The 14,284-nt window shown below is 56.0% G+C and overlaps 1 long non-coding RNA gene across 1 annotated transcript; it reads left to right on the top strand.

Annotated features, from left to right (window-relative positions):
* Nucleotides 1-17: 17 nt before the first annotated feature.
* LOC135973752 (uncharacterized) lies at nucleotides 18-2,242 on the top strand. Its single transcript, XR_010590765.1, has 3 exons — nucleotides 18-141; nucleotides 275-379; nucleotides 746-2,242. It is a non-coding gene; the product is annotated as an uncharacterized LOC135973752 (long non-coding RNA).
* Nucleotides 2,243-14,284: the final 12,042 nt, after the last annotated feature.

Genomic DNA, 14,284 nt, shown 5'->3' with positions numbered 1-14,284 from the left:
CCTCACTTTCCCTAACTCTGACCCATGGCTCTCCCTTGCTTTCAGGATCTGCCTAGGGTCTTGCCAGACCTCCTGGATGCCATGCTGGGGAACCTGCTGGCAGAGTCCCCAGACACCGACAGGCTCCAGTACATCTTGGAGGTGAGCCCGATGAAAGAGGTGGGGACAATTTTACCTTCACTCTTAGATCCATTTTCCAGTCTGTCCTCCTAGCCGGGCCCCAAGTGGGCATCCTTGGTCAGGGCAGTCAGTGCAATGCCTCCTTTCCCCACAGCACATTAACTACTAGATCGTGTCCACGGTGCCGCGAGAGAGAGCCAGGGCCGTTAAGAGCAGCACTGCCCTGCTCAGATTCACCATCACCCTCCCTGAGTTTGACGTAAGTGACCTCTGACCCCAGCTTCCTGACTCCAGGCGTAGGTGATCTGGCTCCGACGGGCTGTAGGATCTGCTGCTGCAGGGGCTGTGGGTTAGGAGTGTTCCTCTTGGGGAGGCAGAATCAGAGCAGAGAGTGAGCCTGGCTTGAGTCAAGTTCTTCTTGTCCTAGTTAAGTGGTGACTCTGGGCTTTTAAGGGGACTGTGCTCCAGGTTCATGCCTCCCTGTCATCCTGGAGCAGCTGGGGAAGCAAGTCCTCATGGAGGGCCCTGCAGAGGGGCTGAGGGGAAGGAGAGTCCTGGCCCGGGGGGGACTGGGAGCTGACAGGAAAATGCTGATGGAGTCCCCTCTCCCTCTCCCGTCCATTAGAACTCAGCGGAATTCCCCAGGATGGGTCACCACATGGCACAGCTAGCTCTGTCCGTCAGTGACCCAGCCAAGGACATCAGCCGGCAGGCCAGGGAGGGGGTTTACCGGCTCTACCAGCTGCTGCTGCACCAGAGGAGTAAGGAACCCAGCTGGGAAATGGCACCCGCTAGAAGAGTGAGACTGGGACCCCAGCCAATTTCTCTCAGATTGACCCCGGCTGGAGGATGAGTCTCTCTATCTCTTTCTGTGTTCCACACCACGCCCTGCAATTCTGTTGGGCCGGGCACGCAGCGAGGACTCTGCCCACTGTGCAGCCACCAATGGGATTGGAAGGACACAAGCCCTGCAACCAGAAGGACAAATGTGTGTGTGTGTGTCTCTCTCCCTGTCACCTACTCCCTCCTGGGGGAAACCCAGCAGCTGATGGGGAACAAGGTGAGCAGCTGCATTAGACTCAGGAGATTGGGGCACGGCCCAGGCCTCATTCCCATCCTGTGGCCATTCGCTGGCCTGGCACAAGAAGCCTGGTGGGGAATGAAAGGGAGAGCAGGTGCTCCTGGGAAGGGAGATGAATTCACCTCCATGAGCAGGAGCGAGCCAGCTTGTCCCCGGAGCAGCTCCAGCCAGCTCTTTAGCCAGGCTAATTAATGACAAGCTTTGCCTCATCCCAGACTTATGTTCTTAGGACAGGGTGCTATCGCTCTTGGGAAGGGCAGGAGAGTCCCCCAAGTGCCCTCTGCGAGACTCTCCTGTCCCACAGGGCCGCACCCAATTCCTAGTGGTCTGGTGTCTGTGTCACCCGAGCCACCACCCAGAGTTGCTCCCATCACTGGCAGCCTGGGAGGCCAAGGACTGACGGGTGATGGCGTCTGACCAGGCAGGGCTGAGGCACATGGGCAGGGGACGCTTGCCCTGCTGCTGGCAAGGCTGGACCCGTTCTGGAGAGAACAGGAGGATTCAGTCAGCAGTAGGGTTACCATGTCTAATAAATAAAAAAAGAGGACCCTCCACGGGCCCTGGCCCCGCCCATTTTCCCACCCCTAGCCCCGCCCCAACTCCGCTCCTTCCCCGCCCTAACTCCGCCCCCTCCTCCCTCCCACTCCCAGCCATGGGGAGAGGGCTGCCACAGCGCTACCGGCTTCACGGTTTGCCGTGCAGCCCCCAGACCCTGCGCCCCCGGCCGGCACTTCCCCAGCGCAGCTGGAGCACGGGAGGGGAAGCGCCCACCCGGTAGCGCTGGCTCGTGCAGCTCGGCTCTTAAAGTCTGAGAGGGGAGGAGCGGAGCAGCTCAGCTGGAGCCCGGGAAGGGAAGTGCCTGGCCGGCGGCTCGGGGTCTGGAGGAAGGGAGGGTGCTGCCCGAAGCAAGTAGCGCTGGCTCGGGCAGCTCGGCTCTTAAAGTCTGAGAGGGGAGGAGCGGAGCAGAGCAGCCGCGGGAGAGGAAGTACCCGGCCAGCATTTTCCCGGACATGTTTGGCTTTTCGGCAATTGCCCCCGGACGGGGGTTTGATTGCCGAAAAGCAGGACATGTCCGGGAAAAAACGGACGTATGGTAACCCTAGTCAGCAGGGGCTGCCGATCCGTCCCATTCACCAGGGCTGCCATCCTGCGGCTTCAGCATTACTGGCTGGGGTGACTTGGGGAAAGGTCTCAACCTCCCCACATCCCACTTCACTGCTGCCAGAATCCCTCCTGCCCCCCCCCCCCCGCTACAGTCCCCTCCCTACCCAACCTGCATGGGGCTGGAGGAGAGGGGTCTGAGAACTTGAGCTGTGGATTGGAGGTGGAACAGCTGTCAGGGGCACTGAGGGGGAAGTGGCAGGAGCTCCCCGTACAAGGAAGGGGGTTGCCACTGGAGGTCACTAGGAAGGACAACAAGACTCCATCCTGGGGGTCAGGAGGGGAAATCCATCCCTCAGAGGTGGGCAGAGGCTGGGTGGAAATGCTGCTGGTTCCAGGGGCCGTTAATCCCCCCTGATTCCTCGGAGGCGTCTGAGTCTCAGACAGGTTCTCATTCCCTTGCAGCAGGAGGACGTCACGGCCAATGTGATGCGCAGCTCCGTATCATGCGGCACTTGCGCCAGGTGCCCGAGGAGCTGCAGGGCCTGTGCCTCCCAGGACACCAGCAACTCCCGCTCTCTGCTGCAGGTACTGCTCTGGCTCTCTGTAAATGGGGAGCTAGTGGAAGGGGAAATGGAGCCCCCTGGCACTCACAGAAACCCTCTCCCCTCTCTGTGGAGCAGGGTCCTTTCCTCTGCCCCCAAATTCCTTCATCTGGGACAGGAGCTCTTTCCCTCACACCCATTCCCCTCCCCTCTTTCCTTGATCTACCCCCATCCCATTCCCCCTGCGCCCAGGCAGAGCTCTGCCTGCCCCATATGGTGCAGAAAGGCCTGTGATATGTAGGGGATCAGATTAGGTGCTCTAACTGTCTCTTCTGCCCATAAATTCTACTCATTTCTGAGAAACCGAGTGTAGCATTGGGAGCAGCCTCTGCTGTTTTACTGTCTAGCCGGCTTGCTTCCTAGAATGAACACTCATTGAGTGGGGTGATCCACAGAGAGTAGCTCAAACCTCCAAAGGGTCTGGCCTGTGGCAGGACATTAGCACTGCAGGGGATGGGTGGGTGTGACAGTGACATCACAAAGGCCTTTTGCAGGACCTCCGCCTATTGGTCAAAGGTGGTGACCTCACAGAGAGATGCTGACATCAGCCAGGCAGGACAGGGGCGCAGGACCAGGGAAACCTCTGAGTCCCCTGTAGCTTTCCTTCAGCTAGTCTCCTTCTCGAGGTCTCTCTTTGAGGACTGAGAGAGTATTAGGGGTCACGTACGTGAGCGCCAGGAGGAACCTCTTTTGAGTTTTCTCCTTTCTTTTTCCTGATTTTACTAGAAAACTGACGTCCCTGTTTAGAAGGTAAGAGCCTCCGAGAGGTTTGGAACTTGTTCAGTCTGATCCATCTGTTCCACAAGTCCTTCAGTCCAATCCACTTCCCTAATTTCCTTAATTTTTTAAAGTTAGCCCTTTTGAAAAAAAAAACCCTAGTCACAGATCTATTTTTGTTTACCCTTCCATTTAGTTTAAACTGAATTAGCTCACGATCGCTCAAATGAAGGCTGTCCCCTACAACCATTTCTTCTAAGAGATCCTCACTACTCACCAAAACCAAATCTAAAATGGCATCCCCTCTTGTTGGTTCAGCAACTACTTGGTGAAGGAATCCATCAGCTATCACATCTAGGAAAATCTGAGCCCTATTATATTACTAGCACTTGTCCTCCAGTCTATATCTGGGAAGTTAAAATCTCCCATGATCACACAATTCCCATTAGTATTTACTTCATTAAAAACATTGAAGAGGTCTCGATCCCTATCCAAATCAGACTCCAGTTCTAACAGACAGCAACCCCCCCCCCCCCCCCCGAAAGGCAGAGATAGAGCCCAGGAATCGAGATGGTGGGGAAATTTCATTGAAACCGTTTCTGACCGAAAATCCTATTCAAACTAAAACAGTTTGTTTCTTGAAATCATAACAAGTGGCAATGAAAATTCTTTGTCACAATGTGTTAAATTGTCTCGTCGCACTCAAAGAGGAGACACTTAGATCTCAAAAATTAGATAAGATGCTTCAGTCTGAGCTAAGTAGATGCTGATCTTAACAATTGCAAAATAATACAATACAAATAAAATAAACTATTTCAGCCATTCTATTATGTCCTAATCTGATCTGAGTAAACATGATAGGACACCTCATCTTATGCACTGCTCCTAGTGACACTCTCCAATAGACCCAGCAGTCCTTATTTCCAGGCCCCTTAACTAACCACTGCTGCACACTCCCTCCCACAGCTGGCAATTACAACCAATCATGTCCGGTCCCCCTGCTTTGAGAGGGAGTGTGCTCCGCTGGAGAGACTTCCCTCACGGATCACAGGGGGAACTCAATCCTGCCAACGATGCCAATCATAAATGAATCTACTCATCGTTAGGTGCCCCCCGGCAGCCAGGCATGGCATCACAGCCCTCTCGCTGGGCTAGCGTCCCCCATCCATGGTCGCTCCAGCACCACGGCAGTTTCTCTGCCTGGTAACTCCGGCCAGGTCACCACCTTTAGTCCACCCTTCTGGGGCCCAGCTTGCCTCACACTAAAAGTCCAAAGAGGTCTTTCCACAGACAGAAGTCCTTCTGCCATCGCTGGGGCATTTGCTCTGCCTGTAGCCCCCTTGCTGGGCTTGGGAACCCTCTCCAGGTGCGTGTACGCCGCCTCCTCTGGGGCCGGTAGGGGAACCCAGTCCCACCCTGACATTGATAGCAGCTCAGGGCCCTGGACCCAACAGCTAGGTCTGCACCTTTCTCTTTGCTGCACTTTTCCAACCTCTCTTCTCAAGTTCCCCTCCAGGCTTTCCTTGCTGCTCTGAACTTCCTACCTCGTTCTTAATCCTGTTGCTACCCCAGCTGGGCTGTATCACCACTGAAGTCTGGCTCTTTACGGGGGCGGATATGGTGCCTCTCAGTTCGGGCTCATTCTATAATCAGCTTTCTGTGAGTGCCGGGGGGCTCCATTTCCCCTTCCACTAGCTCCCCATTTACAGAGAGCCAGAGCAGTACCTGCAGCAGGGAGCGGGAGTTGCTGGTGGCCGCAGAGGCACAGGCCCTGCAGTGCCTCGGGCACCTGGCACAAGTGCCGCATGATACGGAGCTGGCGCATCACATTGGCCGTGACGTCCTCCTGCTGCAAGGGAACGAGAACCTGTCTGAGACTCAGACGCCTCGGAGGAATCAGGGGGGATTAACGGCCCCTGGAACCAGCAGCATTTCCACCCAGCCCCTGCCCACCTCTGAGGGATGGATTCCCCCTCCTGATCCCCAGGATGGAGTCTTGTCCTTCCTAGTGACCTCCACTGGCAACCCCCCTCCTTGTACGGGGAGCTCCTGCCACCTCCCCCTCAGTGCCCCTGACAGCTGTTCCACCTCCAATCCACAGCTCAAGTTCTCAGACCCCTCTTCTCCAGCCCCACCCAGGTTGGGTAGGGAGGGGACTGTAGCGGGGGGGGGAAGGAGGGATTCTGGCAGCAGTGAAGTGGGATGTGGGGAGGTTGAGACCTTTCCCCAAGTCACCCCAGCCACTAATGCTGAAGCCGCAGGATGGCAGCCCTGGTGAATGGGACGGATCGGCAGCCCCTGCTGACTGAATCCTCCTGTTCTCTCCAGCAGGGCCGGCTTTAGGAAGGGCGGGGCCCAATTCAAACATTTTTGGCGGGGCCCCGGCAGGGATGACAAAAAAAAATAATGTAAAAAAAAGCCTTTCATTTCTTCCATGTATTATTTACTTTCCATAACTGTATAAATAATAAAATTATACATTAAGTACATTGCATCATATATGCTGTTGATCAGTTATTAATGAGCTCCGTTTCACATGTGTGGGTCCCCGCCACTCCCTGGGGGTGTGCTAGGGTGACCAGATGTCCTGATTTTATAGGGACAGTCCCGATTTTTGGGTCTTTTTCTTATAGGATCCTATTATCCCCCACCACCTGTCCCGATTTTTCACACTTGCTGTCTGGTCACGCTAGTGGTGTGCACATGTGTGGGTCCCAGCTGCTCCCTGCCCTCCTCATTGAAGCAGGTGTGCAGGGTCACTGCCCTGGGAACTGCAGGGCACCAGTGGACATGGGGCTGGCTGGAGGCAGGGCAGGGGCTCACTGGAGGTAGGGTCTGGCTGCAGGCAGGGCAAGGGGTGCGGGGCTGGCTGGAAACAGGGGTGTGTGGGGCTGGCTGGCTTTGGGCAGGGCCGCAGGGGGGTTGCGGCAGGGGTTGCCTGGAGACAGGGCAGGGGGTGCGGCAGAGGCTGGCTGTGGGCAGGGGGTGCAGGGCTGGCTGGAGACGGGGCTGGCTGTGGGCAGGGCAGGGGGTGCAGGGCTGGTGCGGGGACGGGGTGCAGCAGAGGCAGCTTTAAATAGCCCCTGAGTCCCCCGCTATCCCAGGGCTCTGGGGGCTATTTAAAGGGCCCAGGGCTCCCCTGCTTCTACCGACCCGGCCCTTTAAATAGCCGCGGGAGCCCTGGGGAAGCAGCGGGGCTCCAGTGGCTATTTAAAGGGCCAGGGCGGTAGAGGCAGCGGGAGCCCCGGACTTTTTAAATAGCCCCCAGAGCCCCGCAGCCCTACCCCAGGGCTCCAGCAGTGGGGGTCTGGTAGCAATTTAAAGAGTCTGGGGCTCCGGCCCCTGCTGGGAGCCCTAGGTCCTTTAAATTGCCCCCTGGGGAAGCCGGGCCACCCTGGTACAGCGCACCGGCTCTTGCCGGTACACCGTACTGGGGCTTGGGCCCGGGGCCCGATTCAGGGGAATTGGTTGAATTGGCCTAAAGCCGGCCCTGGTGGGGGTATGGCCACAGAGCCGCAGGGAGGGGAACCCTGAGGTGTGGCGGCTGGGTGGGTACTGGGAGTTCCTCCTGAAGGGACGGGGGTTGGCCAAGGTCACTCAGCCCCGGGGTCTGGGAGGGGGACAGGCTGAGGGCACTCAGAGCCCCATGAAGTGGGGGGGGGGGGGCTGAGGGGAGGGACTGGCCAGGGGCACTCAGAGCTCGGGGGGGGGGGGGCTGTCCGGGGGGGCACTCACAGCCCCAGGAGGTGGGTGGGGGAGGGCACACAGGATTTCAGGAATTCCCTGGCAGTGAAGAGCTGCTGGCGGCAGGGAGGAGCCAGCCGTGACAATCCCCACTTGGGATCCCTGGCTGGGCTAGTGGCTATGGGGGCCCGTGGCCAAGCTGCAGCGGAAGGTGACCTGAAGGAAATGCCTCGGCCTCGGCCTCCGGCTAGGAAGGGCCTGGGCCAGACAATGACCCACCGCGCAGTGTCCCAGTTCCTTGCCCCACACCTGCGGGGCACGGCCCCTCCTCTGTAGGGAGGTTGGCATGTACCTTAGTGCTGCTTCCTCCATCCCCAAAGGCCTCTCCCAGCCAGTCTCTGGCAACCCCTGCCGTTCAATACGCACATTACCCTGCTGTGACATACCCGGGTTGGGGGGGGAACCCCTCGGGGATGGGGGGGCTGTCACACAGCTGGGCAATTTAACCCAGCTGGGCAGGAGTGACTGTCTCCCTGGAGCTGGGGTCTCAGCCCAGGTGTCTCTCTGCCCTTCCCCCTAGTCGCCCCCGGGCGAGGTGGGAGTGCCCCACGTTGCGTTCCAGCCCCACATTCGCACCCACAAGTGCTGGTGGGTTCCAATCCCAGCTGAACACGCCCACCCGGCCCTAGTGCGGAGCAGAAGGGCCCAGCGCTGCCCCACAGACCCTCTGGCTCTCCGAGCCCGCTCTTACCCATCACCCCAGCACGTCTGGCCCAGGCTGAACGCTGCTGCTCTGTGCAGAGAGGCTGGCGCTTCTCGCTCCTGCCGTACGAGGGGCTGCTACCGACTGCTCCCCGTAACCCCCGCCCTGCTGCGCTCTGGGGATGTTGCCCTGCTGTGGAGCTCTGAGGTGTCTTGAACTGGAATTTGTTTGGAAAGAAACTGCTAAGGAGCCTTATCAGCCCCGGTCAGAGAGTACCTGGGAGCCTGCCTGGGTCGGGCGGGTCTGGTACAGCCTCCCCCCAGATAAGGCTCTTCCCTGGACCTGCCACCCATTGGAATCTGGAACGATTCCCTCCGAGGTAACACCCAGGGCAGCCAGGGCAGGGCAGGGCATGGCCTGCTCCCCTGGAGCGTTAGGACTTTCAGGAGTCAGAGGTGTCAGCGGAGCAGGTTGTGATTGTACGTTAAAGCAGTGAAGAAAGTTGGGGGGACAGAGGAATTGGGTGCTGTGGCCCCCCCATGCCTGGGGCCTATTTGAAAGGCAGCTGTCACACTGTCCCCTTTATCGGGAGTGCCCACTACACCCATCTCACGCAGTCCTCGGCACGAGAAGGGGGAGCATGTTCCCAGCTGAACGGCGTTCGTCCAGGACTCACCGACCCCTATTCCAGGATGGGGGAGTGACCTGAGAGAGAGGTCACCATGTAGCCTGCAATTATCAGTGGCTTCTGGATTCCTCTGGGAAAGGGTTAACCAGGGGCTTAGTTTAGTCCACACTTGGCTTTCTCGGCAGTGCTGGACTCTGGTGGCAGGGAGGTGTCCAGCTCGCACCCTTTCACCTGGCAGGGAAAGTGCCCTAAAGGTTAGGATGTTCTCACAGGCTGTCGTAGTTACTGGGACCTTGGCAGGGAGGATTGGTGGCTTGTGGGGCATCGGATACCTCCCCTCCTCCTAGAGCTGTGCAGTAACCAGAACATTACCCCCGCGAGGAGAGGGTTTCGGGGACCCTGGGATCTTGGGAGCCAGGGCTTCTCTCAGCAGCCTGGAAGCCCAGGCCCCCCATCAGCCTGTCAAGCAGGTGGGCAGGCGGGTGAGCTGGCAGGGAGCTAAGCAGCTTTCCGTGCTAAACCTGCCTGCTTTCTGTCTGAAGGTTTGTCCAAATCGACGTGTTCCCACGAAACGTTTGGATTTTGACAAGCTGGCAATTTCTGATGGAAAAACGGTTCCACTGGCAAATTCTGACCAGCGCCTCTCCTGACCGCACAGCTCCCTGCATCTTTGCTGAGCGTGGAATCAGAATGGACTTGACACAGGTGGTTATGCCCTGGGATGCCATCTCAGGCCAGCTCCCCCAGTGCTCCGGCGCTCACATTCTCCTAGTGGTGACGTCTGACCCTGGGGAGATGAAAGGCCTCTGCGGGTTGTTTCCTGCAGTGTGAGCTTTGGCTGCAGGCTTCTGTCCCCAGCCATGGCACGAAGGAATCTGTCTAGCCAAGCTGGGCGTCCTCCCTCATCTGTGGTCAGAGGTCACACGGGCCCTTCCAGTGACAAGGTGGCAGCATCTGGCCCTGGGAAAACAGACATCTGCTGTGTGCTCACCTCAGAGATTTCTTTCTTTCTGCAAACTGAAGAGGCCTCTCTCCTGTAGCCTCAGCAGAGGCTGCGAGGAGGCCAGCAGACCCGGTGGCCCCCTGCAGACTGGGGGAGGCCCTGACCAGAAGCTCTAAAGGCCAGAAGACCCCACAGGACAGGTGGGGAATGGGACTGTGACGTTACGTTGCTGTTCCATGGTTCCTTTCTCCTAGGGTTACCATATTTAAAAAAATAAAAAAAAGAGGACACTCCACGGGCCCTGGCCCCGCCCCAAGTCCACCCCTACTCCGCCCATTCCCCCAAAGTCCCCGCCCTAACTCCCCCTCCTCCCTCCCAGCCACACGAAAAAGGCTGCCCAAGCACTACCAGCTTCACGGTTTGCCGGGCAGCCGCCAGACCCTGCGCCCCCGGCCAGCGCTTCCCCAGCACAGCTGGAGCCCGGGAGGGGAAGAGCCCAGCCGGGGGCGCAGGGTCTGGAGGCTGCCCGGCAAACCCGTGAAGCCGGTAGCGCTCGGGCTTTGGGCAGCCCCTATGCCTCCGGACCCTGCGTCCCCGGCCGGGCACTTTCCCTCCTGGGCTCCAGCTGCTCTGCTCCTCCCCTGACTCTTTGTCTCTGTTTAAGAGCCAAGCTGCCCGAGCCAGCGCTACGGGCTTCGGGCAGCCCCCTTGCCTCCGGACCCTGCGTCCCCGGCCGGGCACTTTCCCTCCTGGGCTCCAGCTGCTCTGCTCCTCCCCTGACTCTTTGGCTCTGTTTAAGAGCCAAGCTGCCCGAGCCAGCGCTACCGGCTTCGGGCAGCCCCCTTGCCTCCAGACCCTGCGCCGCCGGAGCAGAGCAGCTGGAGCCCGGGAAGGGAAGTGCCCGGCCTGCGGCTCGGGGTCCGGAGACACGGGTGCTGCCCGAAGCCAGTAGCGCTGGCTCGGGCGCTTGGCTCTTAAACAGAGCCGAAGTCTGAGTCAGGGGAGGAGCAGAGCAGAGGGAGAGGAAGTGCCCGTCCGGTATTTTTCCCGGACATGTTCGGCTTTTTGGCAATTCCCCCCGGACGGGGGTTTGATTGCGGAAAAAACGGACGTATCGGTAACCCTACGTGACTGGTGCCCGGGGCCGGGGGCGCAGCTCCAGCCCCAGGGGGATCCAAATCCGGACAGTGCCGGCTCCCCGCAACGCGCTGGCGTCCACAACCCCCGGAGGGCGCCCCCCAGCCCTGCGATGGCTGCCAAGCGGTGCCCAGAGACACCCCCGACCCAAAGGACAGGGGCTCGCGCCCCCCCTCCTCCGACGGCTTGCTGCCTCACGGGGCAGGTTGGTCGCGTCGCAGGAGCCGCTGGGAGTTGTAGTTCTCGGCCGCTCCCCTCTCCCGGCTCTCCCTGGAGCGTGAGGCCCGGCCGGACTACAGCCCCCAGCATGCCCTGGGCAGGAGCGAGTGTCGCACCGAGATGATGTCACAGCGGGCGACCAACACACACAGATTCGGAGATCCTAGCCTCCCTATTTCCCCGGACATGTCTGGCTTTTTGGCAATTCCCCCCGGACGGGGATTTGGGGACCAAAAAGCCGGACATGTCCGGGGAAATCCGGACGTATGGTAACCCTAGGTACCACCATAGCCCTCACCCCCAGCTAAAAGTTGCAGGGAAAGGCCTGCTCAGTCCCCCTAAGGCCTGAGCTGGAGCATGCTCCGGGCAGATAAAATCTTCAGCAAACTTAAAAGCCAAACTAACAGTCACTACTGAGCATGTGCAAATCGCAATTTCACAGACGTTTATAATTTGGCCAGCTTTTGGTGGATTTTCACAGGGATGGTACAAAGTATATCTCTGGCACCAGATGACTTCCCTGCTCCAAAAAATGAAGGCACTAGAGATTCGCAATTTAACAGCTGTAAGAATTTTTTGTCATGGACAAAACAATGTACTTTCCCCTAATCTTATTCTCAGAAATGGCTGACCCATTTTTGCTGAAACTTCAAAAGTAATTCAGCTTGTGATAAGACCTAGCACAGAAAATTTCAGCCCAAACAGTTAAAGTCTGGCAAAGTTTTAAGCAGGATGTTATAAAAGAATGTTAGGCAATGCTACTAGCTATTCCCATTAGAGCTGGTCAGAAAATATTGCCTCCTCTGCTCCCCCATGGAAAGTGTCAATAAAAATTTTAATTTTAATTTTTAATGGAAAATGTTGACTTTTCATCAAAAATCAAAATATTTCCACAGACAATTGAAATAATCTGATTTAAACTGGCACTGCAGTGCCTCATGCTCCCATTCTTCTCTATGGATTGGACTTGGTTTTTCTGGGGGGTGTTTTTTCAACGAAATACAGAAATTTTACATGGAAAGCAGACACCTCTCACAAAAATTTGTTTACTCAAAAATTCTGTCAAAAAACAGTTTCAATAGAAAATTTTCAAACAGTCCTTGCTCCCATCCTAGTGGGGCAAGTCCCTCCCCAGGAGACTGTTCCCTTTTCTTTTCAGAGCTACTTCAGCCCGGATTGACCAGGACTGGTCCAAGGCCCCCTATTAGGAAATCACATGTAACATTTTTATGAGGTGCTGCACACACGACACAGCTCCTGATCAATTTGTTTGGGACTGTGGTAGCAAAAGGCAAACAAGCAAGATGAGCAAGAGCAGTGGACAACAGCTGAATGTTGGCTTGTTGCAGGGGTAGCACCAGAGGTGAAAGTAAGCCGGTACGGTCTGGTATGGTGTACCGGCAAGAGCTAGCACGCCATGCCGGACTGGACCGGCTTCCCCGGCGGTGATTAAAAGGGCCCAGGGCTCCAGCTGCAGCGGGGAGCCTCGGGCCCTTTAAATCACTGCCGGAGCCCTGCCGCTCTGGGGTAGCAGCAGCAGGGCTCCCGCAGTGATTTAAAAGGCCTGGAGCTCCGCAGCGGCCGGAGCCCTAGGCCCTTTAATTCACCCCTGAGCCCCAGGGCTCCCAGCCACCTTTGCAGCTGGTAGCTCCGGGGTTATTTAAAGGCCCTGGGGCTCCCAGCCACAGCCGGAGCCCCAGGGCCTTTAAATATTGAAAGGCCACACCTCTTCCAATTGAGGCCATGCCCCTGCTCAGGACTCCGGTGTACCAGTAAGTCCTTTAAGTTACTTTCACCCCTGAGTAGCACCAATATCATGGTGTGGGGCAGAAGAATCCCTTTTCCCCTGCCTCATAATCTGAGCTGGATAGCGCTTGATTTCGAGAAGCATTTTTATAAAACACTTTGTTATGAAGAGCAAATGCTGTGCAGTTCTGTATAACTGCAGCTTCTGTGTTACTGCAGATATTCATGGTTGGATGAGCTTTTCCCCTGTCTGCACAAAACCTTCTTCTACATAGTCCTTCAGTTGTCATAATCACATGTTTATATCACATCACCATCTGTTGCCATGAAAATAACCTTATCACTGATCCAGCTGATTTCATCATGAGCACCAGCAAGTGGATCAGAAAGAAGATCTTGCCTTGGAATACAAATAGCACTGAGAATTTGCAACAACAAGCCAAATTAAGGCAAAACATCTGAAGTTTAGAATGGTTTATAGTTACTATTAGACAAACACCCCTTGAGCTTTGGGGGAATCTGGATCCAGATCTGAGCTTTGAAGCTTTAGCTCATGTCTAGCTGCTATAATTTATTTGTTCGTAGTGCAAAAGCTGCTCATTAATGAAAATGAAGAGGAAGGAGGGTGGGGAGAAAAGCCTCGTCAGAAAATCCTAGAAAGGCTGAGAAACGAACACATCCACAAAGAGTTACGCTGCAGGACTAAAAAGGCTGAGATTCTACTGAAAAATCAAAGGGACATACAGCCCATTTCCTCCAGCCTAATAGAATTATACAAATTATCAGAAGAGTGTGTGTCTGGGATGGATTGAATGATGCTTTGAGACAGATAAGCAGAGTAAATAAACTCCATGCTGAGAGCATAGAAAAGGGATTCCTTGACATTTGGCAGCAAACCAGCAAGATAGCAACTTGGGTGTATATCTACACTGTAATAAAAGACCCGCAGCACAGCTGAGGCTGGCCTGGTGAGCTGATTCGAGCTCACAAGGCTTGGGCTGCAGGACTAAAAATGGCAGTGTAAACGTTTGGGCTTTGGCTGGACTCCAGAACCCTGTGAGGGGGGGAGGATCTCAGAGCCCGGGCCCAAGCATCTGCACTGCTATTTTAGCCCCACAACTTAAGGTTGTCATCTGACCTGGGCTCTGAGACATGGTGCTGTGGGTTTTTTATTGCAATATAGACACACACCCTCAAATAAAATCTTGGTGGCTTTCATCAGCATACATCACCATTGCAGTTTTTTCAGTCCCCACTTCTTTAAGCAGCCTAATTGTCTTACTATGTAGGGTGACTTGGCCAGAGTCATACAGGAAGTCACTGGTACAGCAGGGAATTGAATCACAGTCTCCTGAGTCTCAGGCTAGGCCCTACCCACTGATCCATCTTGCCTCTACAAATAGCCTTTTCTAAAATCCACATAGACTGAAAAGCCAGTTTCAAGAATCCCTCAAAACACGTAACTCAGATATTTATGAGGATTTCTATTCCAATTTACTCGGCTGCAAATCAGTATGGTACTTTGTAGGGCAGTTAGGATTCTCAATACCTTAAAAGTGACCTGGAAAGAGAGTTCTTAAATTGGCCATGTACCCTTTTT

This window comes from Chrysemys picta, chromosome 10 (genome assembly GCF_011386835.1).
Source record: "Chrysemys picta bellii isolate R12L10 chromosome 10, ASM1138683v2, whole genome shotgun sequence".
Lineage (NCBI taxonomy): Eukaryota > Metazoa > Chordata > Testudines > Emydidae > Chrysemys > Chrysemys picta.
This window is presented reverse-complemented; position numbering and strand designations above follow the sequence as displayed.